We start from the raw sequence: 15716 nt of genomic DNA, 5'->3' as shown, positions 1-15716 counted from the left end.
GACTCTTCCTGAACAGCTGCAAACCATAACACTTCACACGATTCCGTTTTTGGTCTTTTGGTCAAGCGTGAGCAATCGTGGAACCCATCTTGTGGATAGCTTTCTCATGTCCAAATTTTTATGCAAAATATTATGTACCCGTTCATTCGAGATGCCCACAGCACTAACAATCTCACACACCTTAACTCTTCTGTCATCCTTCACCATATCATGGATTTTATCAATGATTTCTGGAGTCGTAACCTCCACAGGGCGTCCACAACATTTAGCAATACTTGTGCCCATATGGCCACTCCGAAAATTTTGAAACCACTTATAAACTGTTCTAACCGAAGGTGCAGAGCCACCGTAATGTTTATCGAGCTTCTCTTTAGTCTCTTGAGGCATTTTGCCTTTCATAAAGTAATGTTTAATCACCACACAAAATTCTTTTTCGTCCGTTTTTTTACAATCACTCGACTTCCTTGATTCACATGAATGCCAAACACAAAAAAATAGACCAATATGGCCGAAATCATTGTAATTCTGTCAGAGACAGCAAAGGACTTGGAAGAGCAGTTGAATGGAATGGACAGTGTCTTGAAAGGAGGATATAAGATGAACATCAACAAAAGCAAAACAAGGATAATGGAATGTAGTCTAAATAAGTCAGGTGATGCTGAGGGAATTAGATTAGGAAATGAGGCACTTAAAGTAGTAAAGGAGTTTTGCTATTTGGGGAGCAAAATAACTGATGATGGTCGAAGTAGAGAGGATATAAAATGTAGGCTGGCAATGGCAAGGAAAGCGTTTCTGAAGAAGAGAAATTTGTTAACATCCAGTATAGATTTAATTGTCAGGAAGTTATTTCTGAAAGTATTCGTATGGAGTGTAGCCATGTATGGAAGTGAAACATGGACGATAAATAGTTTGGACAAGAAGAGAATAGAAGCTTTCGAAATGTGGTGCTACAGAAGAATGCTGAAGATTAGATGGGTAGATCACATAACTAATGAGGAAGTATTGAATAGGATTGGGGAGAAGAGAAGTTTGTGGCACAACTTGACCAGAAGAAGGGATCGGTTGGTAGGACATGTTCTGAGGCATCAAGGGATCACCAATTTAATATTGGAGGGCAGTGTGGAGGGTAAAAATCGTAGAGGGAGACCAAGAGATGGATACACTAAGCAGATTCAGAAGGATGTAGGTTGCAGTAGGTACTGGGAGATGAAAAAGCTTGCACAGGATAGAGTAGCATGGAGAGCTGCATCAAACCAGTCTCAGGACTGAAGACCACAACAACAACATGGCTGAAATTTGGTGTGCGTTCTTTCCAAAGATGCTACTAACTAAATATGACATCGATACGCGTCGGTGGTGCCATTTCTCAGATTTTTCAAACGCCCCTCGTAGCACACCGATGATAAGTGTGTCTGTGGCTACCTGGGTGTGCAGCCTGAGTGGTGAGTGGGCATCTACACTTGCTGATGGAGTTCACTATTTCATGCTGCCGCCAGATGAAGGTGCTATGGAGGGCCGGCATAAAATATGCAAGCAAGCATCCCCAAGAATGTCAATACTAATAAGGACACGGAAGAGACGCATATTCTGGGTGAAGGTCCAGATATTTTTACACGGTTGCAAATTGTGAGAGTTTACGGAAGAACTGTTGACGCAGTTAAAGATAGTGGAAATGCTGCTCTCTCAGTGAAACTCTCTCACTTCGGAAAAGAAGTTACTGAGCATGGCAAGAAGTCAAGTTGGAACTGACTAGCAGGTCCAGCTCATAACTAATATTGTACGCGACTGTCAATCCAGTGTGACTGAACGTTTAACCAGCTAAAGGAGAAGGCAGCTTTACTCCTGTTGTCAAGTACGGTGAAGCACAGCAGCACCAGGGAACAAGATAAAATTATTCACAAGTTTCTAAAGGATTTGGAATGTCTGCATGAGGTGCTGTGCTATAGGCCATAAAGCACAAAAATGCACCAGATTATTGTGCTGATGTTACATGATTATTTTTGGATTTACTAACTAGGACAGGAACATTAATAGGTCAACAACTACTATCTGCTGAGCATTTCTGTAAACAAAATCCTCCTTTTCTGTGAGCTCATTACAAAACAATTTTTCAATTTGTTACCCCAGTGTGTGTTATGTTCTTTCTTTTTTTTGTGCTGGGAAAATCTAAACAGCTGTACAAATTTAATAATGTAACACATACTGTGTTTGTAAAACAAATAGTCACAAAACTTCAGAGGTAATGTACCAAAGAAGAACTGCTTGTCCTGTCCAGTCTTCCTGACAAAGACAGTAGCCAGATAAAATATAATTTCCATTTCCGACAGTACATCTACACTAAATGTAAATTTACGAATCATTTGATGCGTGTTGCAAGTCACTCTGAATAATATTCTGAAAATCACTCAAATTAACCACTATTTAAATGGTATCCTGGGCTTCAGTCCATTCAATTCTCCTGGCTGTTTAACAAACGGAAAATCTCCCAGTGTATTCTCTTTGATGTGGGACTGGACGAGTTATCAAAATACTTGTTTATGATACATTTACTTGTTTCTTTTGTCTTGTCCCACAGCAAAGCTTTTCAGGATGGGTTGATCAACTGTGTGTGGGAGGGTAAACTGGAACTAACCATTAACAGGCTACCTCACATTTCCATTTCTTTTTTCAAGTACAGGTTGTTTGGAAATTCCCAATACAAACTTCTAGGACTTGTAGAAGGAAGTGAGTACGTAATATTTTGAATAGAAACGCAAGTCCGGAAATACGTTTCTGTGCTACAACCATTTGAAGACATGCCAGTAATGTGAGCACTTTTAGGAGTAATTTATTAGACGCAACTCAGAATGTCACTTGTTTTACAATTCCACTCCTTAATAACTAAAGAAATAGCTCGTGTACTCATCGAAGGGCTCTTTCCGACGCGCTGCAATACGGCCTCTTCCAATTCGGGTGTTCGGCGTCTCCTCGGAGCATCCAGTCACGCCTCATGGTGGTGAAGATACACCTTTCTCGAAGCTGTTGCGCAATTGTGGCAAAAGGGGCACGCGACGAAGTCACATGCCGTGTATAACGATCTAGACGAGTGCAACGAGTAGCTCTTCCGTTAGTTAGCGTTGCTGTACAGAAGGATTGTATCTGTGTATTCTTCAAACGTGTACTAAACCATGTTTCTCTAAGACTCACAGATATGTGAATGAGGGTCAAAGAAAGTCAGAGGGGTAGGTGAGACATCAGCCAATCCGATACAACCACCTCTCACCATGACTAGCCTGTTGCACACCTACTTTGCAAACGCGTTTTCGAATGGCTGTAGCACATTTTTGGACAGGGGTTCTGATTCAAAATATTGTCTACTCACTCCTGTCTATAAGTTTGTAATAGGAATTTCCAAACACCCTATATACGACTGTTTTTATCAGATATGTCAGACTTCTGGTCTGTAGAATTCCTCTGTTGCCTCCTAGAATTATTCCATTTACCAATCAGAAATATTCATTAGATGTGATGAGGTCTGATGCTGGCTCAAATTGAGACAGTAGTATATTAGCAGGTAAGAATGTACCTGTTAATTGGGAACCAGAGGCTTCTCATCCATTCTACCACCAGTATCACTACATTCTTTTAACACAACATAGCACCGTCTACACAGTGAAGTGGTTTCAGAAGTTTCAAATTTAGACTTCACAATATAGTGTTCTAAAAGTTGTGCAGCTGATATTGCGGTGAGCTGTGCAAAGTCTAGCACTTGATACCAGCTTACTGTGCAAGTGTGTAAATAAATTTAGCTTTAACCGACTGGCACTTTTGTAATGTAGTGGTTTACTTTTTAAGTAACACCCTTCCTGATGCTGACAACAGTGGAAAAAACTGCTCACAGTCATCTCAATACACTATCGGTGATGCTACTCACCACATAAGAGGGGGCACTGGAAAGCAGGCAGACACTGTGAATGTTAATTAACAGTCTAATATTAAATAAGCCCACGTATCGTTCAGTGCTGACTAATGAGCAGCAATCAATCTAAATATTTGTAAGTGCACAAATCTACACTATTAAACAGTCACTTGAGATTTTGTCCCCTTCAGATTAAGAAGCACAGTCATCATCATCATTTAAGACTGATTATGCCTTTCAGTGTTCAGTCTGGAGCATAGCCCCCCTTATACAGTTCCTCCATGATCCCCTATTCAGTGCTAACATTGGTGCCTCTTCTAATGTTAAACCTATTACTTCAAAATCATTCTTAACCAAATCCAGGTACCTTCTCCTTGGTCTGCCCCGACTCCTCCTACCCTCTACTGCTCAACCCAATGAGTCTCTTGGGTAACCTTGCTTCTCCCATGCGTGTAACATGACCCCACCATCTAAGCCTGTTCGCCCTGACTGCTACATCTATAGAGTTCATTTCCAGTTTTTCTTTGATTTCCTCATTGTGGACACCCTCCTGCCATTGTTCCCATCTACTTGTACCTGCAATCATCCTAGCTACTTTCATATCTGTAACCTCAACCTTGTTGATAAGGTAACCTGAATCCACCCAGCTTTCGCTCCCATACAACAAAGTTGGTCGATAGATTGAACGGTGCACAGATAACTTAGTCTTGGTACTGACTTCCTTCTTGCAGAAGAGAGTAGATCGTAGCTGAGCGCTCACTGCATTAGCTTTGCTACACCTCGCTTCCAGTTCTTTCACTATGTTGCCATCCTGTGAGAGTATGCATCCTAAGTACTTGAAACTGTATGTCTGTTCTAACTTTGTTCCTCCTATTTGGCACTCAGTCCGTTTATATTTCTTCCCCACTGACATTACTTTCGTTTTGGAGATGCTAATCTTCATACCATAGTCCTTACATTTCTGATCTAGCTCTGAAATGTTACTTTGCAAACTTTCAATCGAATCTGCCATCACAACTAAGTCATCCGCATATGCAAGACTGCTTATTTTGTGTTCACATATCTTAATCTCACCCAGCCAGTCTATTGTTTTCAACATATGATCCATAAATAATATGAACAACAGTGGAGACAGGTTGCAGCCTTGTCTTACCCCTGAAACTACTCTGAACCACGAACTCAATTTACCGTCAACTCTAACTGCTGCCTGACTATCCATGTAACGACCTTTAATTGCTTGCAAAAGTTTGCCTCCTATTCCATAATCTCGTAGAACAGACAATAATTTCCTCCTAGGAACCCGGTCATATGCCTTTTCTAGACCTATAAAGCATAGATACAATTCCCTGTTCCACTCGTAACACTTCTCCATTATTTGCCGTAAGCTAAAGATCTGGTCCTGACAACCTCTAAGAGGCCTAAACCCACACTGATTTTCGTCCAATTGGTCCTCAACTAATACTCACACTTTCCTTTCAACAATACCTGAGAAGATTTTGCCCACAACGCTGATTAAAGAGATACCTCTGTAGTTGTTACAATCTTTTCTGTTTCCATGTTTAAAGATTAGTGCGATTACTTTTGTCCAGTCTGATGGAACCTGTCCCGACTCCCAGGTCAATTCAATTATCCCGTGTAGCCATTTAAGACCCGACATTGCACTGTATTTGATGAGTTCCAACTTAATTTCATCCACCCCAGCTGCTTTATTGCACTGCAATCTATTGACCATTTCCTCCACTTCCTCAAATGTGATCCTATTTCCATCATCATTCCTATCCCATTCTACCTCGAAATCTGAAACATTACTGATTGTATTTTCACCTACATTGAGCAACTCTTCAAAATATTCCCTCCATCTGCCCGAGTCATCCACAGGATTCACCAGCAGTTTTCCTGACCTGTCCAAAATACTTGTCATTTCCTTCTTACCTCCCTCGAAGACTGCTAATTACACTCCAGAATGGTTTTTCAGCAGCTTGACCTAAAGTCTCCAACCTGTTTCCAAAGTCTTCCCAAGATTTCTTCTTGGATGCTGCAATTATCTGTTTGGCTTTGTTTCTTTCTTCAACATAACTTTCTCTGTCTACCTGAGTTCTAGTATGTAGCCATTATTGATACGCCTTCTTTTTCCTTTTACAGGCTGCCTTGACTGTGTCATTCCACCAAGCTGTTAGCTTCATCCTACTTTTACACACTACTGTTACAAGACATTCTTTAGCCACTTCTAGTACTGCGTACCTGTACCTTGTCCATTCCTTTTCCAATGACTGTAATTGACTACATTCAACTAACTGGTACCTTTCTGAAATCGCTGTTATGTACTTGTGCCTGATTTCCTTATCCTGAAGTTTCTCCACTCTTATCCTCCTACATATGGACCTGACCTCCTGCACTTTCGGCCTCAAAATCCCAATTTCACTGCAGATTAAATAATGATCAGTGTCATCAAAGAATCCTGAATACGCATGTGTCCCTCACAGCCTTCCTGAATTCCTGATCTGTTATTATATAGTCAATGACAGATCTGGTTCTCCTGCCTTCCCAAGTATACCGGTGAATGTTTTTATGTTGAAAAAAGGAGTTTGTGATTACTAAGCTCATACTGGCACAGAAATCCAAGAGTTGTTTCCCGTTCCTGTTGGCCTCCATATCCTCTCCAAATTTACCCATAACCTTTTCATGCCCTTCTGTTCGATTTCCAATCCTGGCGTTAAAATCACCCATGAGCAGAACACTGTCCTTGTCCTTTACTCTAACAACTACATCACTGAGTGCATCATAAAAACTATCCATCTTATCTTGATCTGTCCCTTCACAATGTGAATATACTGACACAATCCTAATTTTCTAGCTAGGCACTGTCAAATCTATCCACATCAGTCGTTCGTTTACATACCTTATTGCAACTACGCTGGGTTCCATTTCTTTCCTGATGTAAAGCCCCACACCCCATTGTGCTATTCCTGCTTTGACTCCTGACAGGTAAACCTTGTATTCTCCCACTTCCTCTTCTTTCTCACCCCTTACCCGAATGTCACTAACTGCTAAAACGTCCAGCCCCATCTTACTTGCAGCCTCTGCCAGCTCTACCTTCTTCCCAGAGTAGCCCCATTGATATTAATAGCTCCCCATCTCATTACCATTTGTTTGCCAAGTCGTATCTTAGGAGTCTCTGGTTTGTCAGTTAGAGGTGGGACTCCGTCACCTCCAAAGGTCCGAGGCATATTGCTCTGATTGTTGCCAGCATCATATTTAAAGTACCAGGGAAGCAGGTTGCTAGCCTTACTTGCCCCGAGTCCCATTGGGTTTTACCCCTAACGGCTGAGGGACTAACAGGTGGAATTGGTAGTCTTTGCCGTATGAGCACAAAGGTGACCACGACTCAGAATATGTTCGAGATGCCCAGCCTTATTCCAAAGTAAATGGTATCCCGATTGTCGGGACCACTTACTTGGCCATTCATACGTTGCCCGTGGTTCATGAACTAGGACATGACTACAGGAATCCACACCATGAACCCCATCTCGGGATTTCCAGATATCAAACATGTATACACAAGTGAAATATTTCCAATCAGAGACACGACGCTCTCGAAAATTTACGAAAATCGGCGCCCGATATGCAGTATTAGTCGCAGAGCACATTTTCATTTCCAAATTTGCGAGAAGAAGCACAGTAAAAACATAATTAATCCACACAATTTCATGTTGCTTGTTGCTTTATGAGAAATGATACTGGCTTGTACAAGTGTAGAGACTCTGGCCACTGCTGTGCCTACAGATGGGTCAGTTTTGTGCAAGCTAAAAAACACCCCGTCACTTACCTTTTGAAAGTAGTGCAGTGAAGTATCAGTTGCTTATTTCTACAAAAAACAGGGACAGGTCAGGAAAGGTTAAATAACAAACTGAGAGAAAATTTAATTACAATCTTTATTCTAATAATTCTCGGGATTTCCAGATATCAAACATGTATACACAAGTGAAATATTTCCAATCAGAGACACGACGCTCTCGAAAATTTACGAAAATCGGCGTCCGATATGCAGTATTAGTCGCAGAGCACATTTTCATTTCCAAATTTGCGAGAAATTTTATTCCTATTATTATTATTGTGATTAAGATAATAACATTATTACCAATATTATTAATGTTGTTATTAATATTTTATAAATGCTTGACTGCCTATCAACTAATACAAAATATATGTATACAATACTTGTACTTAAAGTCCAGAAGAGCATGAGGGTGCAAATTAACATACGTACTTCACTTGGAAAACAGACAGTACTTAAACGGTGAGGAAAGGGTGGAGGCCCTCGCGGCGAAAACTTTCTGTGACACTCGTGGGCACCGCCCTCTGACGGGAAAGCAAATATCGGGCACCTATGTGCCAGAATACCGGCAGAATACGCCGTTTCGTGTCGGCGGGACATTTTGCAGAAGGAGATGTGGAGGAAAAGGTAGCACAATAGTGCTGATATAGAAGAAGTTAGCAGACAACCCTGAGCCGCCCACAGTGTTCCCAGAAGAAAGCAAATGCACGAGGATCCTGACCACACTGTGTTCTCTCACAATTCTCACCTTTTATTCTGCCCTCCAAACTTTTACAGTACTCCAACAGAGTGCGATGGAAAGCTGCATTATAATTCAGAACTCCACACAAAGCGCACACATGCAACATAAACAGGTAATGTTTTGAGGGTAAACCACAGTCCTATTTTTAAACTGACATCACAATCGCGGAAGACAGTAACAGCTCAGGGAGAGCACCACTGTGCATAAATAATAGGAGTTAAAACTTTAACCCCGAGTTCTGGAGTAGTGCAGGGAAAGAAGACCGCAAAACTTTCAAATATTCTACAAAACGAGAAAAAAATGCTTGCTTGCTGGACTTTAGTCGGCAAAAAAGAGAACGTTCACAGACAACCTCTACAAACAAGAATGTGCATACATTTATACCTCTTTTTCTCTGAACACACACACACACACACACACACACACACACAACAAAGTAATATACCTTAGTTTTAGACAATTCTCATAGCTCTCCATGTGGGCTTAAATAGAATTATCTCGCATCTACAAGGGAAGAATATAATAAAGCACCAATTTTCTTTACATAAGAAAACCAGAAACAAACCTGCACAGCGCACACTTTGCTGCTCAGAATCTAGCAGTGATGGGGCACTGTGTACACGGCACATATTTTACTTACTAATGACACAGATAAGTATAGACGATTTGGGGGGGGAAAAAAAAGAGAAGAAGAAGAAGAAGAAAAAAAGAAATGACAGAAGGTGGACAAGTATCTGACTCGCAATTTTATCTCCTGCACACAGCACCAAATAAACACGGCACCTCGCCCATTTGAGTTTTGAATCAAAGTGTAGGAATGGTGGGCAAATGAGTGAAGGAGAGAGTAATTAAAGTTTGGAGTTCCTGCAGAGAGCCTTTATACACATGCTGGGACTGAACACTATGCTTTCAGAAACACGAACAGTTTGGGACTTTCCCCACAGGTGTAAGAAATACAGGTAGGACTCGTTGAGCTGCTTCAGTTCAAGTGAGGACGCTGTGCTACTTGTGATATGAAAAAAGAACACAATAAACAGCTTTTCCATAACAACTATAAATTACTGCAAAGAAGCAATAGTGTAGGAAACGGAAAGCCCTACACACTCAAGCAGGGAATCCTAAGAAATGCGCAGACGTGTGCAACCGCGCGCGCGCGCGCGCACACACACACACACACACACACACACACACACACACACACACACACACACACACACACACTTCAATGCAAAGTTAACATGGCGGTTCTTTGTTACATTCACAATGCTACCTAGGCACTTAACTCATATCTGCAGTTAGACCATTGTTTGAGCTCCACAGTTTGCCACACGACAGGGTAGTCAAAAATGAAGATCGCAAAGAGTGACGAAAAGGGGTGGAAGGGAGGGAAGACATGGGAGAGTACACGAGAATCAAATACGGCCGGACTGCACACGAAAACCCTACTAATCACAAAATGACTGACCTTAAAATGGCACGGAATACAGCAAAGCAAAGACTAAAACCTACAAATAAAGGTACAAAATTAAATGTTACGTGACGAGGCAGTAGCGTCACTGTGTTATCCGTCAAAAATTAGTGCCAATGTGTTATTTACTGTTTAGTTTATCCTTTCCATTTATTACATCGGCTTTTTTAAAAAAATCTATTACTACGAAAATAATTTCGAAGTGAGTGACACGCATCACGCAGCCTGCCGAGAAACAGAGTGCAGACCTACTGACAGTTCCAGTATTTGCAGCGGCAGACGCACGATTCGGCAGGTGACCGACTGACGCGTAGGTTTCATTTGATTTCTGGAAAGGAAACGGAGTACAGAGTGGGTGGTATACGCGACGAGCCCGAAGTCCGGTGACACCCAGAATTACTGACAAGTGTCGGTAGTTAGCTAATGTGAGATGTGGTATTTGCCTGACGAAGCTGACACTTTGAAATGCGCAGGATAGATTTTACACACAATCTATTTAAATATATTCTCTCCACAGTGTAATAGATAGTCCTCTGTGTCGATATTTCGAAACACTTCCTGTGTGCTGTACTTTTTCTTCCCTCCTCGTTTTCCATTTTCTCTGTCCTATCTCTTCTATTTCAGTCAGTGATCCATTACTTTAATTTACCCCTTTCCATTAGTTCTTCATTCTGCAGCTGGTCCTTCAATATGTTTCCCCTTATCCTACACACACGTTTTATTATTAAAGACTATGGGCTTTTTCTTGAAAATAAAGGCCAATTCTTCAAATTACTCTTCTCCTATTACCTGGAACAGAAAGGAAGAAGGGTGAATTATTTCAAATAGAGCCATAAACATAAAGTTACATGTATACATGGCATAAAAACTGCATATTGCTGACAATATATTCCAACAATGTTGTCCGGCAACTTTGTAGCCTGCAGCCACTGTTTCAATGTCTGTGGCCATACAGCAGTTCTCTCCTGTGTCACCTTTGCAACTGCTGTACACAAGACACAAAACAACAAAGAACTAGCGAAACAGGTGGCTGCACGTACACCCGTACACTTTTGAACAAAAGTCAAACACAATTGTTTCCACTCGAACTCACGACACCAGTGCTGTCAGTGAGAGAAGTAGGAAACAAAGGCAAGTCGAGAGAGAAACATTTACAGTCAAGGACTGAGATCATTATTGCCCCGCAAAACAAAAATATTCTCTACCCTAGGTACAGACACCGGAAAACCAGCGGCAATACTTTGGCAACTACCTGCAATATCAGAAATATTGTCCAGCTGTACCACAAAATTGGCCTGTATTGCAGCCACGATGACAGCAACACCACTGTCTTCCCTTTTTAACCTTCTCCTGACACCCCTCCCACAGAAACAACTACCAATTTCAAAAGCCAGTATTGAGTTCTGATTCTTTTGTATGTGCCTAAGTGGCAATACGAGTATGGTTAGAAGATAGGCAAACATTCATTTACAGCGTTTGTAAATTTTTGACAGGAATACACTCTTTGATATTCTGCAGGTAGCAGGGATAAAATACAGGGACCAAAAGAATGTATACTACTTGTACAGAAGAGTAGGAGGGGTTGAGAAGGGAGAGAGACAGGGTTGCAGTCTATCCATGACGTTATTCAGTCTGTACATTGGCCAAGGCATGAAGGAATCCAGAGAGAAACCTGAAAGGGAAGTAATCTTCATGGAGAAGAAAAAAAAAAAAATCTTGAGGTTTGCCAATGATACTGTAATTCTGTCAGAGACAGCAAAATATTTGGAAGAGAAGCTGAACTGAATGGATGTCTTGAAAACAAATTTATGATGAACAACAACAAATATAAAAGAAGGTGCGATGAAGCGAGCTGGGATATTTTTACTCCCCCTCGTTTTGCCATCTGCCTCTTTAAAATTAATTTTTTCATGTCTAACTAATAACCATAACATACATGATTATAATCTGCATTTTCATAAAAGAGAAAGGCTGGCCCCCTTTTTTAAAGAATATAACACCAGGTCTAAGTCTGTGCTTAGTTTTATGTATGCAATTGATTTACTAATTTATTTTGACTATGCCTAGTTAGTTTCTTTTATTATAGGGTGAAATAAGTAATTGTTTTGAAACAAATTCTACTGTTGACTTATAAACAGATATAAATTCTATAACAATTATTAACATTTGGAGGAACAACTAATGGTATTCTTAAAGGATCTACTTGGCTCTATTCGAAAACATGTTAGCTAAGCCAGCTCTTAATTAATTGCAACGTAATTTCCAGTTTCATCAAAAGTATTATTAGCTTAACTATATTTGTTAATGTCACGATTTAAACAAATAATACGGCTTAACCCTCATAGTAGAAGAAACTGTTGAAAAGAGGCAATTTTTTGACGTATGCAGTTAATTGTAATTTCTGTAAATTAAGCATTGAACAATGAGTTCAGTGCCTATTATTGTGAAGATACGTAAAGGCCCAATTTTTGGTCTCGAGAGAGTCAGTCCACAGCCGAGGTTCAGACAAGAAACATGTGTCGGTTAGAAACAACAAAAATGCATCAACTTACCCGTGAAATAAGTGTTACATCAATAGGCCGTGTGTCACAGCAATAACAGCGTCTGTTCAATTTATTTGAAAGACTTGTGAAATATGTGATTAGGTTTACTGCTTGTAGATGTTCAACAGTAAACTATTGTAGCAGTATGTGGATGTTTGCCTGCAAACTATTAATGAGGCTTATAGAAAGTTAAACAATAGTGCAGTGGCCATATAACTGTATTATTGGGGGCTCGTGAACAGTGAAAGTAAAGAACTGTTAAACACAAATGTGCACCTGTCAGCTACATCATTTAAAGTAGTCAGTGCTGAACTTCCACCCCCCATTTTTCAGACAGTGTAGCAACGCAGTACTTCGACACCGAGGACAAATGACGAGGAAACAAAGCAGGCGAATGTCACAAAGGATAATGGAGTGTAGCTGAATCAAATAAGTTATGCTGAAGGAACTAGACTAGGCAATGAGACACTATAGCTAATAGATGTGTCATGCTGTTTGGGCAGCAAAATAACTGATGACGACTCGAGAATGTTGACTTCTAAAAGCAGGAAAAGAGTTTGGGAATAAGTGGCATCTGTTACACTGAACATAAGTTTCCATGTTAAGAAGTCCTTCCCAAAGACAACCTCAGAGGTAGGGCAACGACAGTTACGAGTAATCGTCCTGGACATTAACAACCTGCTCCACCTGTATTTAGTCCTTTATTTTTAGATCACTACCAGTTTCACGGTACTAAAATCACATCTTCAGGTGAACATATAACTAAAACATTTCACGTAAAAAGCTCCAAACTTTGTACCCGACATTTGCTATCTGTCAGGACAGCTGAAGCAGATGATCCTTCCAGGAGATATTCATCTGGGGTTTAGCCTAGTCCTGTCGACGAAGGAAAATTTGGGAGAAAGAATCGTGTAGTCTCAAATCACTGTACATTTGTCAGACGGACTGCCACGAAAAACGTACTGAAAATACTGACTGATGGGTGGGTGAACATTGGTGTGGCAGAATATTTAAAGGTCATTCGCCTACATTTCTTTCGAATAACTAAAACCACAGCTTCTGGCAAAAAATGTTTCGCCAATACAAAATTAAACTACATTAAATCGCAAAAAAAAAAAAAAGAGGTCCTATTAATTTTTTCTCTGGGACTCTAGTTCCCGTGTAGCAGAGGATGGAAAAATGATGATGACGATGATGATGACAACAATGACGACGACACAACAACACCCAGTCATCACGAGGCAGCAGGTGAAAATCCCTGAGCCCGCCGGCAATCGAACCCGGGACCCCATGCTCAGGAAGCGAGAATGCCGCTGCGAGACCACGAGTTGCGGACAGATTGGAAAAAAAAAAACACGGATTATTAAAAATATTGTTTTGAGTAAAAGTAATGTTTATTTTAAATTAAGTGTGTTAAAAACAATATTTACTGTGTGTACCACGTCTTAGTGTAGTAGAACTGTATTAAGAAATAAATTGTTTTCTGTTGGTGTAACAGGCTGGAAGGGGGAGAGAAGCAAGCGAGAGAAGATTTGCTACCAGATTGTGGTCGTGCAATTCCCTCCTTCATATATCTGAAGATCGTAGAGCGAGCAGGTCGATACCCCCATCTATCCTGCAATGTCACAGTATGCAACTACAGGGTATTTCAGTATATTATACAGACCTCCACGTTACACACTGCAGATCACCAATGAGGCAGTGTGCAAATGTGCCCGAAGGGAGGGATGTTTACTTTCCACAAAGTGCGTTAACACTATATGGAATGCAGATACGAGTTACTAATAATACTACACAAGAAACACATATGGACAGAATCTCCATAAATCTGTACACACTGTTCTACACTTCTCGAGGGAAACCCCTAACTCTTAGTCATTCTGTACACCAGCTATAGTGTTCTTCCAGAAAATGCAACTTCCCCCTCTGTAGGCACTGCTCACTTTTCAGTTTACAGGCGGGCTATATCTTCCAGAATTTCCTGTATAGCCTACTTCTGTTAGGCGAAAAACCGTACTGAGCATGTGTTTACATAGTGCAGTTATTTTCAGTTTGTTGAAATGGTTCAAATGGCTCTAAGCACTATGGCACTTAACACCTGTGGTCATCAGTCCCCTAGATTTAGAACTACTGAAACCTAACTAACCTAAGGACATCACATACATCCACACCCAAGGCAGGATTCGAATCTGCAACCGTAGCAGCAGCGCAGTTCCAGACTGAAGCGACTAGAACCGCTCGGCCACAGCAGCCGGCTTCAGTTTGTTAAATGAGTAGTTATTTGCAGTTGGTATGAGGGATTTTATGTAAAACACATTCCTTAACGCAATGGCTGAAGCGTGTTTAATTTGTAAATGTGACTGTCAGTAATCTACGTAGCTTCGGTGGGAAAGGAATCTGATACATAAATGTGGCACCCCGCTGGTATCTACTGTTGACACCGTGCTGTAAAGCTGTGTAACTGTGTTGTAGTCACTCGGTGGTCATTTAATGAATGACCAGATAGCTACTGCACTTCTCTCACCATTAATTGTGCTATTGGTGCAATGCATAAATCACTTCCATTCAGGAATTGCTGGCTGCACTGGGTGGAGCCACTTTGTAATACTGTGCCCTGCCCGCGATGTAATAACATACTATAGAAATGTCAAAAGTTAAAGATATAATTTAATCTTTGTGTCAATTAACAGCGCAGCAAGTCAGCGAATATGTACACTCAGGATAATGAGAGCAGCGTAGCATTGTCATCTGTATTTTGTCCCATATAAGAATGTGCGCTCGTCTTTTCTTTCGCTCTTTTTAGTCGCGCGCCTTGCCGACAGCATCTTACGCTATCGGACTCCTATTTTCTTCCATTTTTGTTCAAATGAACTGAAATTGTATTCCTGTTAGAAATTTGTTCAATTGTGCCATTACTATCGTCAATTGCGATTACCGATACGACTTTACTGTGAACACTTTTTTCTTTCGTTCCATAGCCGATCTAAGATTATTATAATTTCTACGTATTTCGCTGAAAGACGGCACAATTCTTTATTGTGTCCGAAACTGTGAGATTAGAACCAAGATGTCAGATGTCTGTATAAGAAACCTTACTTTGTGAAATAATAATTGTTTAAGTTGGTATTTCTGCTTTCATTTCATAGTAACGATCATCTACACCCAATTTATAAAATGTTACAGATTTCGCTTTACTACATTTTTTCTTATATTGCCAATGTGAATATCTG

At 40.6% G+C, this 15716-nt stretch overlaps 1 protein-coding gene across 1 annotated transcript in view; it reads right to left on the bottom strand.

Annotated features, from left to right (window-relative positions):
• Positions 1–7811: 7811 nt before the first annotated feature.
• Positions 7812–15716, bottom strand: part of LOC124553574 (cdc42 homolog) — a 53215-nt gene continuing 45310 nt past the window's right edge. The window contains exon 7 of the mRNA XM_047127418.1: positions 7812–10732. The gene's annotated coding sequence lies outside the window, so the exon portion shown is untranslated. The remainder of the gene's footprint in view (positions 10733–15716) is intronic.

This window comes from Schistocerca americana, chromosome 11, assembly GCF_021461395.2.
Source record: "Schistocerca americana isolate TAMUIC-IGC-003095 chromosome 11, iqSchAmer2.1, whole genome shotgun sequence".
In the NCBI taxonomy this organism is placed as follows: domain Eukaryota; kingdom Metazoa; phylum Arthropoda; class Insecta; order Orthoptera; family Acrididae; genus Schistocerca; species Schistocerca americana.
The sequence above is the reverse complement of the archived record's forward strand: the minus strand, read 5'-3'. Positions and strand labels throughout refer to the sequence as shown.